Below are 13,414 nucleotides of genomic sequence, written 5' to 3' on the forward strand. Positions count from 1 at the left end.
GAGCATCATGTGGGGGTTCAACTGAAGAGGGATTCAGTCACCTGGCTGACTTTAGCAGCTGTGCAGGAACATGTGAAGACAGAGAGTGTGCGTGTGTGTGGTGTGTGTGTGGTGTGGGGAGCAGATCTCAGCTGAAGGTCAAGTGCTCACTTATGCATATTCAAAGCGGCCACCCATCGATCTGTACTTAATTGTTTTCCTGGGGTTGGGGAAGGAAGTGCTGGGGGCATCGATCTGCTGGGGGGGCCCCCAAGCACTCCATTGCCTCTATCTCCTACTCGCGCCACCTGGCCGCCACCAACCTTCATGAGGGGGGAGGGGCACAGAACAGAGCAGGGATGCACCTGCTCTGGCAGTGCTTTACAGACATGACTGACCTAACGTCACAAATGAGAAACTGAGGCCTAGCAAGATGGGAGTCACCGGGTTAGTGTAGTACTAAGTAGCTCAATGGGGAACTAATTCTTGCTCAGGCTGGTTTCCTGCCAGTGGGGTTGTGCGGCTAGCTAGTTGACTATTGCCCATTCCTCACGTTTGAAGTCCCCAAATACCAGCTACCCTTCTCTCAGCGGTGAGAGGGCAACAGCACGCAGACAGTGGTCAGTGGCGATGCAGCCTGGGGGTGAGGGGGATGTCAGACGCTGGATGGTGAGTCCTCTGAGGGAACTAAAGTGACTGGCCGCCACAGTCAGGCACAGCAGTGCTGAGGGGGTCCCGCTCCACAGATTCCCTCACAGGGCAGAGGGTCCCGCGGGGGGATCGGAAATGAAAGGCTGGACAGAGTCTGAGCCAGGGCAGAGGGCTAGTACCCTTACTTCCCACTGCAGAACCAAGCCTCCAGCCCCAAGGGCACCAGGAGGCAAGGAGCCAGTGTAGCCGCTTTAGCTATTTTCCTGGGCCACGGAGGTACCGCCACCACCCAGCCTCCTAGCCAGCCTTCCCAGCCTTTCCCAGGCCACAGCTGTACCCACTTGGGAGCTGAGCGTGAGGCTCAAGGACAGGCGAGAGGACCCTGGCTGGGAGCCAGGGCAGAGCTGGGCACGCAGGCAGAGGGAAAGCAGCCAGCCAGTGGGCGGTGCACAGCTGGAGGAGCTGCTGAGCGTGGTCAGGGCCACGGCTGGAGCGCAGTGGGCCAGAGAGCAGTGGCGGGCCGGCTTTCAAGTACTTTAAAATCACTTACAAAGGCCGGATTAAACGATCAGAAATTCCATTTAATAGGACAAATAAAGAAATAACAATCTACTCTATCAGCCTGGAGAAGGCGAGCTGGATGGGTTTTTTTTTCTCCTCTAAAAAGGAAAAAGGGAAGGAAGGGGGAAAAAAGAAGGATAATGTGTGTTTACTCAAGCAAAGAAAAAAATATTTAAGTGATGTCGGGGAGAAGATTGCAGTAACTAGTGAAGAATAACATCGTCTACTTTGCTGTCAAATCACACCCGAATTTCAGTAATAGATTCTCGGCTGACACTCAATTCAATTCGAAGGTGATCCTGCTTTATCCCAGCCCATCAAATATTAAACACTTGCATTAGCAGGTGCTGCCGCTTCCCGGCTTAAAGCGGCGGGCGGGTGGGCGGGCGGCAGGGCCGCCGCGGCCCCTCTGCTCTGCTGGCGGCTCAGGGACAGGGCAGCTCAGCGTTATCTGCACGTCGTTCTGAGTCTTATCGCAGCTAAGCGGGAAGACCACTTCAGATAACATTAGATGCCTGCCCCGACGCGTCACCATGATTAGATTATTATTATAATTATGACTCCCCAAGATCTTCCCAGACTGGGGTGCGGGGACAGGGGCTGGAGGGCAGCAGAGCCCACGAGGGCCAGGCGAGCCTGGCTGGACCAGGGCAAGCTGGGACCCACAGCAGGAGGCGGAGGTACCGGCGAGGCGGCAGCCCTGGTCCCGCCTGACGGACGCCTTTCAGGAAGGGCAGTCTAGCTTGTCAGAGCGAGGGCGAGATGAATTGGCGGCTCGGCCGCGGCCGCGGGTGTCATGCCGCACAGTTTCATATTCCCAGATAAGGCGCGATAACCAATTGCTGCCGTGACATGGCCTCATCCAGCACTTCCTCAGGGGCACGAGCGGAGGGGAGGGAGGAAGGGCGGCACATGTACATAGGTCTGCCAAGCTCTAATAAGAGGGATTTAATTTTTACAAATGCTGCTTCCAGCGGGGCCTTCACATACTAGCCAAAGTCCAAAATGATATTAAAAACGGTTAATTAAAACTGCTCTCCTTCAGCCTGGGCTCTCCTGCTGCCCCTGCTGAGAACCCTGGTATGTGTCTCCCCCAGGTTCTGCCAAATGCTCATGCGAGCCAAACTTTCAGACGTGACCCTGGCCCTGCTGAAGCCCCAGGCGTACCAGAGCACAGCGCCACAAGCTCCCTGCAACTCCTGCCTTCTCAGGCATCCTTCAGGCACAGCCAGTCACCACAGAGCCACCCAGAGAACACAGTCCTACCAGTCTGTGCTCCTATCAGTGTGTGGTCTGGATCCTCACACCTCTGCCCCCATGCACCTGCTGCGCCTCAGGCCCACCCCTCCCAGACTCCTTCTAATGGCCCCCCCGCCACTCTCCAGATACACTCATGTTGAGGAGCAGACCCACACAGGCACCAGGCTCTCGGGTTACTCCGCCCACCCTGTCACTTACACTCTTCTGGGTGTTTTTCTTGAGAGCCTGCATGCCTCTCTGAATCTCAGTAGAGCCTGCCCCAGGGCTAGCCTGCTCAGGGCTAGGCAGAGTGGGCTGTCTCAGAGAAGTCAAGGTTGGACGAGGGAGCCATGGGGACAGGAGAGTAAGGGAGGTTGTCCCTGGTGGGTTGCCCCAGAGACAGTGGAGACAAACAGGCCCCTGTGGGAGGCAGCTAGGAAAGCTACCTGGAAGGATGGTACTGGAGGCCTGGGAAGACAACATTCCTGACAGAGGATGCAGTCAGGACAAAGAGTGGTGAGATTAAGCAGTGAGGGGCTTGGGTCGGGGCTCGGGTGTGGTTGGGGCAGCCACCGTGGGCAGGAGCCTTGTCTTGAGGTGCTGCCTCCCAGCTCTGTGTTCAACAGTGGTGCCAACTAAGTGCCCTAATTATCATTTATCCATGCTTCCGATTCCTGTTTCTACCCTCTCTCCTGACAGCCAGCCAGTGGGGTGTAGGGTAAGGGGCCCAGAAGTCTTCTGACCTTGCTTAGTGTGGAGCAGGAGTCTGTTTTCAGAGCTCTTGCCAAGAGTCTTTGCCACTCTGGTTCAAAATCCCTGGGTGTTCCCGCTCCAGCTGCACTTCTCCCATCCACTAGGGCCCCCCTGCCAGCCTTGGGTTCCTAGCCAGAGGGTGGGTCGGATGGAAAGATGAGTGGGGAACCCTGAGTCCTATTCAGGGCGGTGGAGCTGGAGTGAGGGATGTTGGGTCTACCAAGCCACCCACCCCAGCCCTGTGCCAGGCAGGCACGCACACTTCCCTTCCCCTGGGCTGCTGTAATTTCCATGCGCTGGGAAGCAGGTGCCGAGCTGCTCCCGGCTGGCTCTCCCCTCTCGCGGCTCTGCCTGCGTTGGCTGCTGCCCCATTAGCTTAGTGGCCAGCCATCTGCGACGGGCCTGCTGCGCAGCCCTGCTGTAGGCGCAGCGGGTGGCCCCCTGTGTAACAGGGAGCTTTGCCATTAGCGCCTTTAATATTCTGACACCTCAGCACAGCCTGCTATTACATGCAAACGCTGATCGCCCTGTGAAATTACATTGCTGGGCCCGCGAAATGGAATCGTGTATAATCAGCCTCCTCCATGCACTGTCAGTCCCATCACAAACACGGCGCCCGGCGGCTTATGGGGGCTTAGCAGCTGCGACAAGTGTATTGGGTTTAATAGATGAAGTAGCCCTCATCGGCAGCAGCATCAGATCCTTCAACAAGGAAAGAAGAGGCATCGACAGCTGCGAGGGTGCTCTGCCCACCCACTTGCTACCTACCCAAGCCCTGCGAGTGGGTAGATACAGAGTGGGCAGGGCCGTGGCCGGGGCAAAAACCCAGCTGGGACTTTAGACAGAAGCACAGGCTGCCCTGCAACTTCCAGGACAAAAACAGAGCTTCCAAGTTGGCACCTACACCTCCAACCCACCCAGCCTCCCCAGAGGTGGGAAGAGTAGGCCTTAACCAGGCCTACTTAACCAGACTTGTCACCCTGTAGGCTGAGGGTCGATGGGCCATTTCCCAAGAAGAGGAACCAAATCAAATCACCTGCTATTCCCATAAATACTCAACAGATGATGCTGAAAGTCGATATTTAAAGGATGGGGGAAAGAAAGTCTGAGAGACACAATTATTACCTAATCTATGTAACTGGGCAACACTTCCATGCTGCTGAACCAAGGACAGTGGCCACAGGTAGATGTGAAGGTGGTGCACCTGAAAGCCCCTATCTCATAAAAGGGCACTGTGTTCAGGCTTAGGAGTCAGAAAGACCTGGATTTGATGTCCAGTTCTGGCAGTTACTAGCACAATTTTGGATGAGTTATCAAACCTCTCTGGGCCTCAGTCTCCTAAAGGATGATAGTTCTTTCTCCCAGGTATACCCGAGATCACTCAGGAACATCCCCTACACTGCCACCTCTAAACATTCATAGTGCCGCCATCTAAAGTGCATGTTGCCCTCTGGGTTTAGCCTAACACCAACTGTGGTAGACTTTTTTTTTCAAGGACAGCCACAATGCCTATCTCACATGTTCTTTCTTTTTTTAATTTTTAAAAGACTTATTTATTTATGCATTACAGAACTGGGGTACAGGCCAGTGGTGCAGGGGTGGTGAGAGGCTTCACCAGAGAGAGAGTGGGGAGCAGAACAGGTAGATCAATGAAGTACACTGCTGAGGGGAGCAGCGGGTGGGTCAGGAGAGGTCTGCCGCGCCATGTGGTCACCTCTGGGGCAGGGATCGAACTCATGCTGAAATGGCTTCAGCCTCTTAGTGCTGTGCTTTAACCCGCTGCGCCACCAGGGAGGGCCCCTCACATGTTCTTTTAATGTGATTTTGATACACCTGTTATCAACAGGGGGAGTCCATGGCCTTCCTTCAAAACAGAGTGGGCTTCTATGACTATTTCAACCAACACGGTAATGCAGAAGCGTGCAGAATGCAGAAGTGTTATGTGCCTTCAAGAATTCCAGGAATACAGAGGCAGTATCTTCTTCATTTGCTAGAACAGTACCCTGGAGCCCTGAGCTGCACTGTTATGTGGTTAAGACTGCCCAGAGGGTGCCATTCTGTAAGGAAGCTCAAACTAGTTCATGCAGAAGCTGTGAGTCTGGGTGAAGGAAGAGACTTCCCAGACACCCTGGCTGCTTCAACCATGCTGTGCAAACTCCAGTCTCTGAAAATGTATGAGAGAACTGGAACTAGAAACCATGAGAGATAATGAAATAATTACTGTTGTTTTCATTACAAAGTTTTGGGAGCGATAAGTTATGCAGCAACTAACTGGGAAGTCAAATACCTACTCATTTCTGGATATATTCTGCCAACATTCTTCAAAAACTTCTTGCTTGATGCCTCTAGGCTTTTCTTCCTCTTTCTCTAGGACTTCATTCTAAATTGCCACCACTCGGGGTAACTTCAGTATCTACAGGATAATCAATCTGGGAGCTCTGCCTCTCAATTTCTTACCCCCCTGTGCTATACCGACCTTCTCCTCCACCTGTTTCAGTCATCTATCCCTACACCCACATCCTGTGCTCTGTTATCTGCTGGAGCTGTTTTCTGTCTGAAATCTTATGACAGAGTCCACTGTGACCCAGGCTCCTATCCTTCTAGCTTTGAACCCCCTCTCTCCCTCTACTCTAGCTTTTCCCCAACCTATCTAACCACCGTATTCTGGCCTCAGCCCATTTTCTACCAAGCCCGAGTCCTTTCATTTATCATCACAACTGTCTATCTACACTCACACTTGACCTAAGTGATGCTGGAAAAGTGGCTTAAAATGTACAGAAAGATCACAATCTTAGCAACTCCTAATGGTATCCAACAAACTACTCCCCTCCTCTTTCACAAACATACTAAGATAAGCTGGGCAAAACTCTTTAAACTGCATACCCCTTCATCTACAAATGCATTTATATCCTTCCTAACCTGCTCCTTCACCAAAACTGCTCTAAGAGACATCCCACTTCTTATCTAAGGGTGATCTGTACTTGAGCCTTTCCACCCCCTCACTCTGCTCCATCTAGTATCTCCTTTCTAAGCTTTAACCTCCCCCTTTCTGCTACCTTCTTTCCATTAGTTTTCAAGCATACTTATCTTTACACAAGTTTTGCCTGTCTCAGTTTCTCTATAAAATGAGGGTAATAATGGTTGCTGCCCAGAGAGCAGATGTGAGGACTGAGGTATATGAAGTGTTGAACACAATGCCCAACTCTTTGAAAATTAGAGGGAAAGTTCTCCACTTACTTCACATCCCCATCCAGCTCCTGCGGTTGTTCTGTTACCAACCAAACTTCTCTATGAGACTCACTACCACTCACTCCCCCATCATTCCTTAGCTTCTACAGTCTCGTTTGCCAGCCCAACTATGCCACTTAGCTCTGCTGAGGTCAACAATCTCACCATGATGCTACACTTGTGGACAATTTCAGGTTTTCTTGCTGTCTTCACCACCACTGCAGCCTGTTTCATCTTTGAAACTGTTCTCCTTTGGTTTTTTCAACATTGTCCTCTGAGCTGTCCTGTCTCTCTGATGTTTCCTTCACAATCTCCTGTGTAGTCTCTTCTGCATCTGGTCACCCTATGCGTGCACTCACACACTGCCTTGCTGTTTTGCCTAAATGCTGTTACTCTCCTTGGGTCTTTCTTCAATCCCTTGCTTTAAATCCAACTTCCAAATAGATATTTCTGGAGTGTCAGTTCTGGAGTGTCATATATATCTACTGCCTACCTGATACCCCTATCACTCAAGGACTTCATACTCAATATATTAAAAAAAAACAACCCACAGCATTTCAATAGTTCCTCTCCAAAGTTCTCCTTTCTCTGGGTTCCCAAATCCTAGTGAAAGCAAAATCGTCTATCTGGCCTACCTAGACTATCAGAAATGGGTCGGGGTGGGGAGTGGTCAATCTTACTTCTTGCTCCTTCCTTATGGCCCACCAAATCCTGGGATTGATGTTTCATGCCTGCGAGACTCTTCTTGAGCAATTCCTCCATCTTACCAAGAATGCCCTATACCTTCTCTGCTTTCCCTCCTAATGAACACATACTCAATACTCAACTCAAAAGAACCTTCCTTTACCAAGTCTCTATTGGCTAATTCCTTCTGTAAACATACTCGAACAGCCCTGTAACATTAGATTTCTTTATAAATCTATTACTCCATGATGCTGGGGGATTCTTAAGGGCAGGTGTTATAAAAGAGGGGGAATGTCTCTCTTTGTCTATAATTTTGCCTGGTTTCAGAATTGCTACCTCTGCCAAGCTGATCCAATATCCTTGCGGAACCACTGCTGTGCTAGTCCAGCCCAACGGTAATTCCCCAAGGGGCTCACTTGCCTATGTTAGGAAAGAAGGGGAACTTCTTCCTTCCTCCCCCTCTCTTTTTCTGAACTCTCTGGCTCCCACTCCATTGCTCAGGCCCAGAAGCGCAATCAATACAGCTACAACAGCAAAAGGATGGACACCTCACCAGGTGACACAGCCCCAACCTCTCTACCCCCAGCTGGTAGTTTTGTGATCACAGTGTTCCCTGGCTACCAACATATTTCAGGGGTCCCAGAGGTACTGGTGCCTCTGCCCAGCAACAGAACTTGGGTGGGATTATCATCACCTCTGTGAATTCAACCTTCCTGCTCATTGCTTACAACTGGACCGGCTCCTCTCGTGGGCTGTGATACAGGTCCCAGATCCAAAACACTCGAAGGACTGCTACCAGTACAGGTGGCGCCCACGAGGGGCCTGAGTCCATTTTCAGATGGTGTGAGCTCCCTCCCAGAATCCTTGCTTCATTGCTGAGTCAGAGGGAACTTGGGGACACTGAGGTTTCAGAGTGAGAACCAGATAAGAAGCCTCTGTGCCATGCTGCCTCACCCCCCAAAAGAGGTTGGCCTGTCTGGGGCTCCACGTGCTCCGTTGCAGTCGAAGGCAGCAGGTCATCTGAGCCAGCTGCCCAGGGTGAGAGACACATTGTGAGTTTTCTTTGTTTTCATTACAATTTCCTCTCCCATTGCTTTTTTTTTTTAGTCAGCCTTTTCCTCCCCGGGGTGCTGGGGATTGAATGAAACACCACCCCCGGCTCCAATAAGTGTATTTCAATTACATCTGTCACTGCATAACGATATAATGATATATCATGTGATATTAAATCCATGGTAATCATATCAGGGATTTTTTTTAATCGTGCACTAATCGCATTATTACATCTCTATAATTAACAACAGGAGGTATGGAAATTCAGTTAAGGCAGAAGGCTCTAAGTACTCCCCCCGCCACCCCTGCCCTACCTCCACCAGATCAGAGTCCAGTTAGGTGGTAGGGACGGGACTGCAGGGCACTAGCATGATGGGTCAGAGCCCCCACGTCCCAGTGCCTGTTTTGGGCAGAGTCTTCAGCATCCAAGGTTGGCAGAGACAGGCCAGACTGAGAGATTAGGGTGCTGTCTAGCCTAGGGAAGCCCAGGAAAGAGCCTGAGGCAGAATCCCAAGGAGAGGCCCAGAGACCAGGCTCAGCTGGGCCTTCTGTATCTCTTGCCACTGCAGCACCAATTCTTCACCCCACGGAGGGGTGTTACCTTCCCTTCAAACCTGCAAGGCCCTGGAAGGTGCTGTGAGGCATAAGGCAAATTCCTGCCTCATGGCCTCCTGACCAAATTTCCTCCTGCTCCCGCGCCACAAACTCCCTCCCTTTGACCTAGCCCTTTGTGGTGGCAGCTCTTAATATCCCCAGGTTCGGCAGCTGTGATGTCTGTGCCTCTCGGTCCTATCATCCCTGAGCCGAACAAGCCCACTTCTTCCTGGGGCTATTCTTCCCCCTTTTTCTCTCTGAAGTCTAGCCCTTCGTATTACATGACAAGTGGGTTTTTGATAACCACAGGGTGGTTCCCCTATCTCCTCCAAAACAATCCAAGTTCTTATGTCCTCCCACCCAGGCCTGCATGGAGAGGGAAGGGGTTTGGGACTGCAGCTTGAACTATGCCAAATGACCCTGTCTCTCCCACCCCCTTCCTGATACTCAGCGTTGGGGCTAATCCCCACAGGGGTGTCAGAACCAGTCTGCAAAGCAGAATTCTGTGTTTCAAGTCCAAAGCTTTGAACTTGGCATGTAACTAGCCCTCAGTGAGGGGCAGGCATTTTGCTAAGTTTGACTCTCAGAAGTTGGACAGGCCTGAAGATAAAAGAGAAAAATCATGTCCTTTTTCCTAATAAAAAGGAGACACTAATAGCAGTCAGCACTTAGGCAAAGCACTTTAAGTTTCTAAAGTGCTTTCCAAATTAAAATATAATCCTTTATCAAGCATGTGACACCACCACCATCACGGCCGCCCACCCCTCACACACGAAGGCACGTGCACGCTTGCACACATCGCATACATCTTCACTTCCTTTTACCCTGGGGAAAATAAAAAGGGTGTTCAAAACCCTCATCTCAGACCTCCCTCCCTCTTCATTAGCTTGCTCATATAACTCACTTAATCGAGCTACTACCAAGTGCCAAGCTCTGTGGTGGGTGCTGGAAAGAGATCAAGTAGGCTACACCACTCCCTTCAAGGAGTTTTGAGGCCAGAAGGAGACAAATAAACCCACATGCTCACCTCCTGGCAAGAGAAGCCTAGGAGGCCTGGGGGAAGGCACCAAGAAGGACGAAGATGGTCTGCAGTGGGACAGCCAAGGTGTGCTGCCTACAGAGAAGGCGGGCTTGTGGGCCAGCAGCTCAATTCAGGGGTCTGAACTGTGACAAGAAAGTTCTAAGCAGGCACATGGTGGCACATGGAATGTGGGAGCAGACAGGATCACCCGGGAGAGCATAAAAGCCGGTTACTAGTTAATAAGGTCCCGTTAAGGCTGAGAGGTGGGGAAGTTGAACACCAGTGCCCTAAGAGCCTCCTCTCCAGGGCAAGTCCGGCATCCTAGAGCCTGTCTTCCTCTGTCACTTCCACCGTCATTCTGCCCATGTATGTGCTATGGCTTTGGAGTCACACCTACTCACAACAGGCGTATTTTGAGAACCCACTATATGCCACTCGTGTGCATATGTGCCGCAGTACAGATACAGGACTGTCATCAGACAGCTTACAGTCTGGGGAGAAAGCTGGTGTAAAACAGTGACATAGTCAAAAATATCAACACAACCAGTTATTGCTATAATACGGGCTCAAAGAAGAAACACAGGCTGCTACAATAATATAGAGAAGGGGATCCTGACCTAGTTGGGGAATGCTTCCTGAGGACAGGTAAGCAGAAGTGACTGGCTGAGAGGGGGCAGGTTTTAGCAGAAGCAAGGGAAGGATGTAAGTCAAGGCTGAGAGGCAAACTGTCACTCAGTACTTGGAAGGAATCAAATCGAGGCTAGTGTCCCTGAAGCACAGAAAGAAATTGTGAGATGTGCTGGCGAGGGAGGCATGAGATGTCAGCTCACGCAGGGCCCCAGGAATATGAGAGGGCTTTGGGTGTTTCCTAAGGCTATGGGAAGCCATCTACCGCTGTCATTATTATGTGATTTGAGGGTGCTGTACTAATGTCAAAGGATAGTTTCTTTGCACACCTACCCATCATTTTTCCTAAGGGTAGCCAGGTCTGGGAAACACAAGTAAGAGAATCAAGACCGTATTCTACCTGGAAGGAGTGTAAGAAACCACACAAACAGAACTTATTCATTCATGCATTCATCGAAGGCCTGACTGACCCTGGCCAACTCATCAGAGCCTGCTCTCGAGGAGCTCACAGTCCTCTGCAGGAACACAGACATCAATTAGAGCCCAGTCACCATGATGGAGGGTGATCAGAGTGACCTGCAGTAGGGATCTGAAGGCGGACAGGGCTCGGTGTCTGCAGCCCACAGGTGGCTATGTCTCCTCGGGGGCCTCACCGCACAAGCAGCAGTTGGCTGGCTGAGCATACCCCAAGCACCATGCAGAATGGGCTCCCAGGCAGGAGTGTGAGAATCCTGAGCCAAGACTCCTGGGGAAGTGCTGAGACTGTGAGTAGTAAACCTCAGCCAGGAGCCTCTGGTTGCAGGGATGAGGGCTGAAAGGATGGACAAACTCCAGAGATGAGGTGAGGGAAAGGCTCACTGTGGTCCCTGGAGGTAGAAGGGGGCACCTTAGGCACAAATAGCCAGACTTGAACAGAAAATCATTTCAGGAAATGGCAACTCTAGTCCCCAGGTGTATAGTTTCCCCTTAAGAAAATGAGGGGCTGAATTATTTCTTAGGCTCCTTCCTGATCTGAAATTCACCAAATCTGGGGCTCTTCTGCTTCTCACGGGAGTCAGGTTTATTTCTGCCCCCACATCTTTGCTTATGCTATTTCATCACCCTGCAGCCCTAGCCTTCTCGCCAAATCCTGCCGTCCAGACCACCACCTTCAAGAAGCCCTTCCTGATTGCTCATCCCCCCTGTCTCTATGTCCCACCTGACTTCCACAGTTCATCTCGGAATTCTGCCAATAGCACTTTGCTTAATTACATATGACCCGGCGTTCTTACTTGATTGGTCGAGCAACTGTCTTATCACTCCCTGATTCCTGACTTCCAATTCAGGGGCAGGAGGGGAGCTCTGCTCTCATAGCCGGAGAAGTAGGCAGAAGTCTGGGGCCCCAGTTCCTTGCCCAGAGTCCTTTGAGAACTTGACAGGCCTCCACTTGAGAAGGGTGCTAAAAGCAATGATGTCTCCAAGTGCAATGGGAGATATTTGTGTCTGCTTTACCCTTGGCTTTTTGCTCCGGTTCAGGTAGGAGCGGGGTGGGCCGGCTGGGAGATCTGAGAGCGCGGCACGCCCCAGCGGGCAGGGCGCACAGCGCGGAGGAAGGCGCGAGTCAGTCTGGAGTGCTCCCCATTTATCAAGCTCACGCAGGCCGCCAGCCGAGCGAGTCTTTCTATCATTACACCTCTCAAAATCCGATTCATACCACTAATCCTGCCTTCATTCTCCCAGATTAATAACATCTCTTTCAACCTTCACAGTGTGATAAATAGACAAAGAGAGAACAAAAGGAGAGACAGAAGAGAGAGAAAGAGCTGGAGCAAGTCCCCATAATAGAGAGAGCCGAGAAAGAGGAGAGGGGAAAAAAGGAGAGCGAGCGAGAGCAAGAGCGGCCAGAGACTGCAGCTACCTTAGAGAGCTGCTGAGGAGAGCAGGCGCTGCGCCCTGCTATGCGCTCCGCTCTGTCCCTGAAGAGAAAGAAAGGCTCGTTAACAGCTCCTTCCTGCCTGCACTTTTGTTCAAAATCTTTTCTTCCTTTCCAATCCAGCTTTAGGTCAAATTCCAGTGAAAATGAGTCTCCTGGCTTTCCAGTCTCCTCCTAGCCTCCCTACCAGGCCTAGAGAACCAACCAGGCCCCTGGCTTCAGGCTGGCTCTCAGCAGGAGACAGGGCTGGCAATGGCTTTAGCAAGGGTGGAACCAGTTGGCCTACAGCTTTACCAGAGCTGTTCCTGTAGCCAGAACCACATCCCCTTCGTTGGTCTTTAGGCTGGACAGAAGGAAGAGCAGAGGGAGGGCTTGGGATTCAGTTCCGAAGGCTGTGTCCTGTATTATCTTTCCAACATCAACTTCCAGCCCAAGAACCAACAGTCAGCTTGATGGGGAAAGCATGGATTCTTCAGGCTTGCTAAAACAGAGGTGTGGCTGAGGGAAATAAACTCATTGGGCCCCAACCCTAACATAGCTGATGGGTGACGCTTGTTCTCCCTGCCCAGATGCTGGCCCATGCTTATGTCCATGGCACACTACCCACCCCCTTTTACAGCCTCAGATCAAGGGGCCCACTTTTGGATGCCTAGCTGAGCTCTTCCAGGAGGAGTCAGACACTCCCTCTTCTGGGCTCTAGAAGGCAACACCATTTATACTACCCTGTAGGGACCTCTGTCTCCCTCAGTCCACTGAGTTCTCATTTCCCAGGTCCAAGCTACCCATGACATTTCTATTCTTTCTTGACTTTACCCAAACTAGTCCTAACAGACGACTAAACCAAATGTAGTGTGGCATTCACTCTGGACCGCAAAGTATTTATTTATGCCTAGGCAGCTGGCAAACCTAGCCCAGGGGTGGGGCAGCAGCACTTCACACCAGGGCCCAGTATGTCCTGTGTACCCATGCCCTTCACAAGCCCTCAGAGCGGGGGCGTGGTGGCGCTGCACGGAGCACTCTACTCAGACTACTCTTAGTACATGATTAGCGCACGTGCTCTGGGTGGTGGTGGTGGTGGTGGGGTGCATGCACAGAAGGATGCATCTGCCCTG

The 13,414-nt window shown here is 51.4% G+C and overlaps 1 protein-coding gene across 5 annotated transcripts in view; it reads right to left on the minus strand.

The window, feature by feature from the left end:
• ERI3 (ERI1 exoribonuclease family member 3) overlaps positions 1-13,414 on the minus strand; it is a 121,475-nt gene that overhangs the window by 24,645 nt on the left and 83,416 nt on the right. The window lies entirely within an intron of this gene.

Source organism: Condylura cristata, unplaced genomic scaffold, assembly GCF_000260355.1.
Source record: "Condylura cristata isolate star-nosed mole 26May11 unplaced genomic scaffold, ConCri1.0 scaffold00008, whole genome shotgun sequence".
In the NCBI taxonomy this organism is placed as follows: Eukaryota; Metazoa; Chordata; class Mammalia; order Eulipotyphla; family Talpidae; genus Condylura; species Condylura cristata.